Source organism: Patella vulgata, chromosome 5, assembly GCF_932274485.2.
Source record: "Patella vulgata chromosome 5, xgPatVulg1.2, whole genome shotgun sequence".
NCBI classification, from domain to species: domain Eukaryota; kingdom Metazoa; phylum Mollusca; class Gastropoda; family Patellidae; genus Patella; species Patella vulgata.
Window position 1 is genome coordinate 52782226 of NC_065883.2, and position 10281 is coordinate 52792506.

Below are 10281 nucleotides of genomic sequence, written 5' to 3' on the forward strand. Positions count from 1 at the left end.
CGCTACATTGATCAAGCTCTCAGGCCCCACGTCATACCATATTTCCCACGTTATCGAAACAACGTTTTCCAGCATGACAATGCCCGTGCCCACACCGCCAGAGTTACTCGGGACCTTCTACAGCAGAACAGTGTCTAGATTATGCACTGGCCAACCCTTAGTCCGGACTTAAACCCGTTTGAACATCTTTGGGATATAAAATTCAGAGGAGACTTAATAACGTCGTACCGAGACCAAACACAGCCAATGGATTGCGCCAGGCTTTTCTGAGAGTGTGGTTCCAGGTGCCAATGGCGTTCATCAATCGTCTGGTCCACTCCATGTACAGACGCCGCGCTGCTGTTATTGACACTCTCGGTGGACACACCAGATACTGATGTATAAAGTGTGAACAGACTCTAAACCTTCTCGTAATGTCTTGGAATTGTGATGAATTAATCACTAATGTGTCAACATACTGTTCTCAAAAAAGTGCTTTGATCCATTTAGTAAGTCGATTTCTAGAATGAATTGATTAAAGTGCCTCTCTGATTTTGAAATCTTACTGACGTTTTTTGGGGTTTTTTGCTGTTTAGTATACATGTATCCCTACACAGGGCCGTAACTAGCTGAGGGCAACAACGGGGGTGAGAAGGTATTCTCGGTGGTGCTGTAAAATTGACGGGCGATGTATATCTATTGTTTTTATGGTCGACAATTTTTTCACAGGGATGGGGATGGGGGGCATGGAAATGGAACTGTCCCTGCAACAGGCAGTCCTAGAATGCTGCATGGGTTAATGCTCTCTGATCACAATGCTTCTCGCAAAAATTTAAAAAAAACCTGTTGCCTCTACCTCGTTCACTGGTATAATGGCACAAATTGGCTAATGATCTTTAATTAAAATAAGTATTAACTATATCTAGTGTATGTTATTTCCTTTTATTTCATTTCACGTGGGGATGTCCTCGGAGACGTAAATATTAAACAGGTATATCTCTTTAATCAAATTATATAAAATACTTCGCGAAAATTATTATACCATTTCAGAATCTAGCCATCTCAAATGATTTTTGTTTACAAATAACGTCAAAGGCAATAAATAATATCTTAGAGTATAGATGAATTGTTTGATATTTCTGGAAACACGTTCTACTACACTGATATTTCTAAACACATTCTAGCCCTGCAGTCTCAACCCCGGACAATTTGTGTTCCCATTGTCCTGATCACACATCCAGGACCACCCCTAACTTTGGTTGGCAACCTATTCTTGGAATTTATTCGGCATTGATAACCGTTTGGCTCTCCACCTTTTCTGTCATATGTTACCGGATTGAACCAAAAAGAGATACAACATGAACACCACAACAGTTTTGGGGCGAAAATATTGTGGAATGCGGTACCACATAGACACATATGGAGATTTGAGAATAATTCAATATCTTGTGGAACTCTTGTGGTGAAAAACACCACAGACCCCAATAATGTAATAATATGTAATAGACCCCCCCCCCCCACGAAAAAAAGAAAATTTGCTGAAATAAAGATATTGGAGCCACCAAAGCTAGTTTAGAAGTTATTGTGTGCGCAGTGAGCCTACCCTAACTCGATTCCCCACATATTTAGTACGTTTACGGTAATATATCTCCAAAAGCCAGCATAGAAGGCTTCTGGATTTTTGTATTCTCGTAGTTTATTCAACCCTTGACTCTGTGAAATACAAAACATGTTGCCACCAAAGCTGGTTTGGGTGCTTTTTGATGCAGCGTGGACGTACCCCTTATTTATTGAACCCACGAACCCCGTCTCGAATCCGGGTGCTAGGTACTTTGCGGTGGTATATCTCGATATTCTATTGTATTCTAGTAGTTTATTCAACCCTTGACTCTGTGAAATACAAAACAGTTTGCCACCAAAGCTGGTTTGGGTGCTTTTTGATGCAGCGTGGACGTACCCCTTATTTATTGAACCCACGAACCCCGTCTCGAATTCGGATGCTAGGTACTTTGCGGTGGTATATCTCGATATTCTATTGTATTCTAGTAGTTTATTCAACCCTTGACTTTGTGAAATACAAAACAGTTTGCCGCCAAAGCTGGTTTGGGTGCTTTTTGATGCAGCGTAGACGTACCCCTTATTTATTGAACCCACGAACCCCGTCTTGAATCCGGGTGCTAGGTACTTTGCGGTGGTATATCTCGATACGCCAACATAGAAAGTAAGTGAAATTTGGCAGGTTCACACCTTATGCATCTGTCGATTTGGTGAAATAAAGATCTTGGAGCCACCAAAGCTAATTTAGAAGTTATTGTGTGCGCAGGGAGCCTACCCTATCCCGATTCCCTCACATATTTAGTACGTTTACGGTAATATATCTCTAAAAGCCAGCATATGAGGCTTCTGGATTTTTGTATTCTAGTAGTTATTCATCCCTTGACTCTGTGAAATACAAAACATTTTGCCACCAAAGCCAGTTTGGAGTGTTTTTTGGTGCAGTGTGGACGTAACTCGATACGCCAACATAGAAAGTTAATGAAAATTGGCCTGTTCATATCTTATCATCTGTTGATTTGGTGAAATAAAGATCTTGGGAGCCACCAAAGCTATTTTATAAGTTACTAGAAGAATGCCCGGCTTCGCTCGGGGGTCATAACCCCGAAACCGGAAGTGGTAGACTAACGCCACCTGGCCTATGTTACTCCCCGGTCCGAGCTACTCAGGGGGGCCCGCTTATACGGGTGGACTTGTTGTTTAATGGGGGCCTGGGAGGACACCGTCCTCCTAAACTCCGTCATAGTCCAGATTTTTTTCCGTATGCAAATGACTTTCGTCGTAGATCCCATATAAGGTATATGTTCTACTATGCAAGGTTCTGTTATGCATTTGTCTATTATGCAAAATGCAGAATGCAGAAGTGTAATGTGCAAAATAACTATTCTACTGTATTTTGTATTATTGAAAAGTGTATTCTGTATTTTAACACCGTGGCATTGGTATTGTTGAGCAATGGAAATTGCAAATTGTAAAACTAAAATATGTATTTTGAACTACTGACATTTGCAGTTTGCACCGTGAACAGTGGAATAATATTGGCAACGTTATACTTCCATAGTTTTTAAATATTACACATTTTAAACACATTTTACTGTACTGTACATGCCAATAAATTTTCATTTTTTATTTTGTCACTTTATGCTCACTATATGTCTTTATATTTTGCCTTTTTTCTAATTCATTTCACTGGAACCATTTTATTTAGATAACTGCTTTTCTCTTATATGTACTTTTATTTACTTGTATATATATACCTTTTAATTTAGTACAGTGTATATGCCATGGGCACAAGCCCTGATCATCTGTGTGTAACTGTAAATACATGTATTCTGTGAACATATCAACCAACAGCGCATTAGAAACGGTTCTCCAGTATTAACACGCTTTCTAAATGACAATGTTAATCTATTATTATTATATAAATTTTTCATTAATACTAGTGATATTGTTGTGTATGAGGAAATTTATATAATCGCATTTGTTTATTTTTTTTTATTCTTTTCTTTCTTTGAATAAATGTACATACTTCACCTCTCTTATAAATAAGTCTATTGTTTTCTTTTTAAACAAAAAGTATAATTGATGAAGGTGAATCATTATTAATTTAGTTGTATGGTTCAGATCAAATGGTATTGCTATTTTTTTTTTTTTTTTTTTTTTTGGGGGGGGGGGGTGTTTTTTTCTCAACATTACATGTTATATATAAGTATGATGCTGAACCAGTATTTCAATCATGCCAACTTTATATATAATTATAATGCTGAACCAGTATTTCAACCATGCAAAAATCTTTTCCACCTCTATTATGTATATATACTAAACGTCAGACGATTGATGAACGCCATTGGCACCTGGTGTGACAAAGTACTCTATAACTTTCGTCAAATTGAATGATCATTTAGGTGCTTAGAACAACTACATCGGGAACTAGACTCCGAACGACTAAACATTATCCCTTGCCAGGCCCCCCCCCCCCCATCCTGCACCACTGTCAAAGAAGAATCACTCCGGAAATGGGGTTTAATGTCCTACTTTGCCGGTAGTAACGGTGACTCGGCTCGCTAACGTTGAGGTCTCGTGTTCGATCATTGCGTTGACCGAGAAAGCTCATTGGGAATTTTCCGACGTGAAACCACTTTACAGTGGTACAGGACAACGTATAGTCTTTTGGGTGGGACGAAAAATCGAGATTCAATGTACATATATTATAAGAGTAGATCGTACACTGTGAAAATTTTATGTATATTTACAGTTATAAGTATAGTAAAAATACAATGCAGGATTTGTCAAATCACATGGTTTGTTAACTTACATTTAAACGATGTCAATGCATATGAATACAAGGCTTATGTAAGATTACATCAAACTTAATGTAGTTATACAATCATATGCCAGTTTACATTATATGCATATGGGCTGTATATTAACAAAAATGTCGTTGAAAATATTAATTTTACAGAAAATTGTAAATTTACTGTCAAATAGTGGTTACATCGGTTATTTCCCCTTCGACAACATATCGAATTTTGTGCAAAATATTTACTGTTTTGTCAGTCAGTTTAGTCCATTTTAGAGAAATAGGTTATTCAAAATCTGAATGCACCGAACTGGCTAATAAAGACAGACATATGCAATAGATTGGGTTGTATGGGACATTTTGCTTGGACAGTGTTATGTCACCTACTCTTTCCATTGTAAGGAGCAGAGCAGTAGGACATTACCCCCCCCCCCCACTCCATTTAATTTCTTTACATTATCGAATGTTGTTTTACATGCTCGACTGAAAGGTCCCCAAAATCTTCTGCTTTCGCCAGGATCGAACATAGGACTAATTAGCCAAGCGGGAACAAACATATTCCTTTTAGAAAGCTTACCTTGGCAAATAGTTATGAGGTATTATTACATAAACTCTGTCAAAATACAAAATATTTTTGTTTTTAATGTTATTGTACCAATTTATGTAAATTAACATCATGGTAAGTTTACATGTACTCCATTTACATACATGTAATTTTACCTTGGATGTATAATAGCTAGAGGTAAAGTTACATTACAGACTGTGAAATAACATGAAATGTTAAAATACAGTAATAACGATGGCAATATTTCTGCCAGTTAAAAAAGGGTAAAAATACATAATACTTTAAACAGTGTAGCCCCGCTATCCGAGCAAAGTTTCCCCACAGTACACTGTATAGCGTATGCCCGTCTTCATTAGCCCAGTCAGGGCAGAACAGTACACACTTTATTTCATTCAATTTTCCTACTTTTCTGCACCAATCGGGCTATTTAAAATAGGCATACGCTATGCAGAGTGCTATGACGGAAATTTTCAATGGATCGTGGTATTTCTTCATCGAAATTCAACTGTAAAGGATTATTTTATGTGCACGCAAATGTGTACACAGGAGCTTGTTTTCTGTCTCATCTACACAGCTAGACACTATACATTGCCAGATCCTTTGTCCTGCACTACCGACAGGAAGAAACCAGGCTACAAAATCCCGGGGAACTTTCTTAACCAACACCAGGATCAGTGTACATAATCATAGTATTGAGAAGAATATGGCCGATAATCCGACACCACGACAACCTGACAACCCGACACCAGGATACCACGACAACCAGACAACCCGAATTCACGACATCATGACATTTTAACCCGACATTACGACATTTTTGATGTCGTGGTGTCTGGTGAAAATGTCGTTTTGTGGGGTTAAAAATGTCGTGATGTCGTGATGTCGGGTTATCGTGGTGTCGGGTTGTCGCCTTAGGAAGGGCGACACCATGACATCACGACATGATACCAATCAGCCACCATAGTTTGGGGATAATCTAACTTTAATTTATAAAAGACTGGGGTGTTCTCTAAATAACCAAAACTACGATTTAAATTTTCCACGAGTCAAAGATATCTATTTTTTCAAACTACGATTTAGATGTGAAAGAACGGATATCTTGACCTTGGAGTAAGTTCCAGGGCAAAAATGTGTTACTCAACACAGTTTGTTTTGTGTCTTTGTTACCCACGTCACGGGGACACTAATTCTAAGACTTGAAATAATTTATTAGCGTTCTATTTAAATAAATACATTTTCAATATTAAATCGATATTTTTTTTGATTATGGTAGACCATTTTCACAATCGGCATAAGCAAGGATTAATGTACATTTTCAAAATCACCAGAGTCATCGATACACATTTCCATACGAATAGGGAACTGGGAAGGTTTGTACAATGTGAATGCCGTAAATACGCCTATCATTATTGGTAATTAGTATTTCGTGAATATTTAGTTAATTGGTTGAGTACCAGATGTTACGAAGTACGGCTTGTTTGTTATCGACTTTTTAATTTGTCTTAACAGCTGTGTGATTTGTCAGGAGAACCACTTATCATCACAATTAATCCATTGATATCATTGAATTACAAAGGAATCCATTTCTTCGAGTTTGTGATCGTAGAATTAAGAGTACGTCAAAAGTTAGGTAGCAGATTGAATTTATTTTTTGATCACAACGTATCGAAAACGCATTCCGAACTGTTCGACTACCCGAGAATTCCATATGGCGTCTTGGGCAGCTTCTATTTTGGTGGCTATTGCCTTCCTTGTTGCAAGTGGTACTTCGCACCTACCTGACACAATTCACAAATGTAAGTCATGGTTTTGATTCTTCTTTGTTTTCACAATTTTGTTATATTGGTTTGTTTACGAGGGGGGGGGGGGGGCATCTGTTTGTTTGCTTCATTTGGAAGCAAAAAATATATTATTAAAACAGTTAAGTTCTGTTCGCTTTAGAGATTTTTGTGTCCGATGCAAGAATGTGACTGTCTGGTATACACTGAAAACGTGGGGAAATGCCAGTTTTGCATTTTAATACATTATTAATATTTAATTGAAATATACTTTTCCGGTTTCATTTTAGCAACCATATGGTCAGGCATAACAACAAAGCCTTTCTTTGAAGTTTTTTTTAATACAAAAGAAGTAATAAAAAAACAGTGTTTTGTCTTCAACAAATGTTAATAATTACATTACAGGCTACTCTGGATGCCCAAGTGGGTTTTTGGCTCATAATACGAGTTGTTATGTTATTCCACGTGTAATGGTTACATGGGGTCAAGCTGTTGTAAGTTTATATTTAGTTCTTATAACAATATACTCCATATTAGCACAACCGTAAAGCTGCACCATTTTGTTTCACGGTAAACGATGAAAAAATAAAAAGGTGTGCCGACACAAACTGAATTCAACACTGGTTTAATAAGATTTTAACATTTTAAAGTACTTTTTGCGGGGGGGGGGGTAGCTGAATGGTTAGCACGTGCGCGCTGTATCATAAAGTCTGACATTGAGTCAACTGGCGTGGTTTCGATTCCCCGGTTGTACGTGACAAGGAGTAGTGTCGCCTGTCCAACCTCGTGGGTTTTCTCCTGGTCCTCCGGTTTCCTCCCACTGCTAAAGACCCCTACGCGCAAGCGAATTATGGAAATTAAATTGAACCATATGTTAGTCCCGAAATGACCTAGTTTGTGTCGAGTGGACGTAAAACCCCATTTCTTCCTCCCCCTCTCTCTCTCTCTCTCTCTCTCTCTCTCGTCTTTGGAGCTGTTCATAAATAATGCATTGTATACAGATGGGCATGGTACTATGATTTATACATATTTAGATAGTAACACCGCGTTTTTAATTGTCTATAGTTACAATTGTATGTGGTTACACAGTACATAGTTAACTTACAGAAAATATATACTCGTGTATAATGTAGGAAAAATGATTGGAAAATAATCTTGGAATAGATTAAGAAAATTAATGGGCCATTGTTACTTATTGACTATTAAGCCGAGGAACGTATTTTTTTACTATTTTACTAAAATGGTTTTCCATTATTTTCCTTTCTGGTATGTCACCGACTTTCATTTTATAAAACGGGAAAATGTAGAATTGTATTTGTAAGTGTTGTGCACATTTAAATATGTGTCTATTTACAAATAAGGGTCCATTTTTATTGTTACAATATCCCGTCGATGGTTGCGTACTCTATCCCCTAGATGTATACCCGTTTTCTCCGATGTAAAACTGGAGGTTTGGTTTTGTGCCACGGTTCATATTGTCGTTGACGTTAAAGGTGAAGTTATACAAAATTATATGTTTATGGTCGCAACATTTACATCAAAGATAAGGCATTTAGATACATTTAGATGTCCTTTTGACAGATGAATTGCATCTCGCTTTGGTTAGGGGGCGTTTCAGATTGGGTGACTGTCTTTGCGATTTAATAAATTGAACATTTTCAAATTTCCTTCTGAGGCTGTTGTTTGATGTCAGGATTGTCCTGCTCTCGTGCATTGTTTTAAAAGAAGTTGAGATGTAGATAATCGGTAGAGACAAATGTAATGATATTACATCGTCTAGGAATCGTTTTCGTTCGTTCGTTTCTGGAGTTTTACGTCCACTTCCACCCAAGGTGATATCGTAGACAAACGAATCGTCTCAATTGATTTTCTAAATATAATCTGTAATCCACGCCATGTTTAACTTCTACAATTGAGTATAATGTTTCCTCTAGAAATTATCTTGTTTAATTACTTAATTTGGTGCCGCTTGGTACCCATCGCTATACTAAGGATTTGTTTGTAATTAAATTGTTTCGTAAAATGTAAAAGTGTTGAACTACTCCCAGAGAAATATATATATATAAAAAAAAAATACGTTGAAAAAAGAAATAAACACATGTTTATGGCTAACGTTTTCAGTTCTCTTGAACCTCTTGAGGTCATATTGATATAATATAATGTAATATTACATTACATTATATTATTACGTGTGTGTATATATATGTGTGTGTGTGTGTGTATGTCACAGTACTATGATCCGTTTTATTATTTTGTATACAGACAACTATCACTGCTTTGAATGGCCTCCATGCTGAAAAATTTGCGAACTATGTTATGTACAAATCCGTTTTACATCTTTTGTAAACCCAAAGGCTAAATAAAAAAATTTCAAGTTTTAAAATATAAAACTTAAAGTAGAGTACTTAGTGTTTCAAATAAAATGTCGGTCAACCACCTTCGTAAACATTTTGTATTGCAAAACATCTCGTAACAATTTGAATACGGGTGTATGATTTTTTTATTTTTTAAAAAAAAAACAACAACACAAAATGGAACGAAATATAACATGCACATTTCTTAATTTATTAGGTATATTGTCGAGCTCTCGATTGCGAGCTTCTGACTATTGAAACTCAGGAAGAACAGTCATTTTTACAAATAGAAATGAGGAGACATCATGGTAAGCTATGTATTTTTTTGTGTTTGTTTCTTGTTTCACTTTATTGCACACACTTCCGACATATTATTTAAGTGTGGATATTTTCATCAATCAATCGCAGCTTCGTTCACGTCACTCTGAAGCTAGTTTTAAGTCAGTCCAGTCTTTTGCCTATAATAGATATATTTCCTCTGCAGTCGCTATCCTAAATAGAAAAATATTGATATAACATATCCTAAAAAAAATATTCGTAGCTAAAGACATTATATTGACCGCGATATCCTTTGGGGGAGGGGGGGGGGGGCAATCATTGTGTATTACACTTCCAAACTTAAATAGTAACGTGTGAGTAATGCACGTAGTAAGATAGCAACGCCAGGTTCAGTGACACTCTGTCATTATTTAACTTGTTTTAATTTTTGGTGGGGTTATTGGGAAACTTGAATCTATAATTAGATTTGCCTGGGTTCCAATAGATGATCCATTTAGCTCGAGTCGATGGAACTTATCTGTAAATGTGGCTATATAAATATTCGACAAACGACCAGTAAACACTCAGAATAACGGTAAAGTTCAGAAGTTGCGATTTGTTACATAAATGGTTATTACATGCATATTAAGTGAGAATGACGGTTTTGAAAAATATTGTCCGTCTTCATCAAACTGCAGTATGAAAATGCCGTTCTGCCCCCACCTCTGTTCTAAGGCTATTTTGGAATCCTTACCTTCTGTTTTTACCGTGATTCTTCTATTTTCGCCAAAAGGAATCGTTTCTCGCTTCTTCTGACACAAATTTATAATAATTCAACACTATTTTCAAGTAAAATTTTGAGATTCAGCCACGAACCCGCGACCTCGGGTCTATGCAAACGCGAGTTTCATCATGGCGAACCATTTCAAACGTATTTTGTTTATGTTTTTGAATAGCAAATTTCTGCTTGAGTATAGTGTTGAATTATTATAA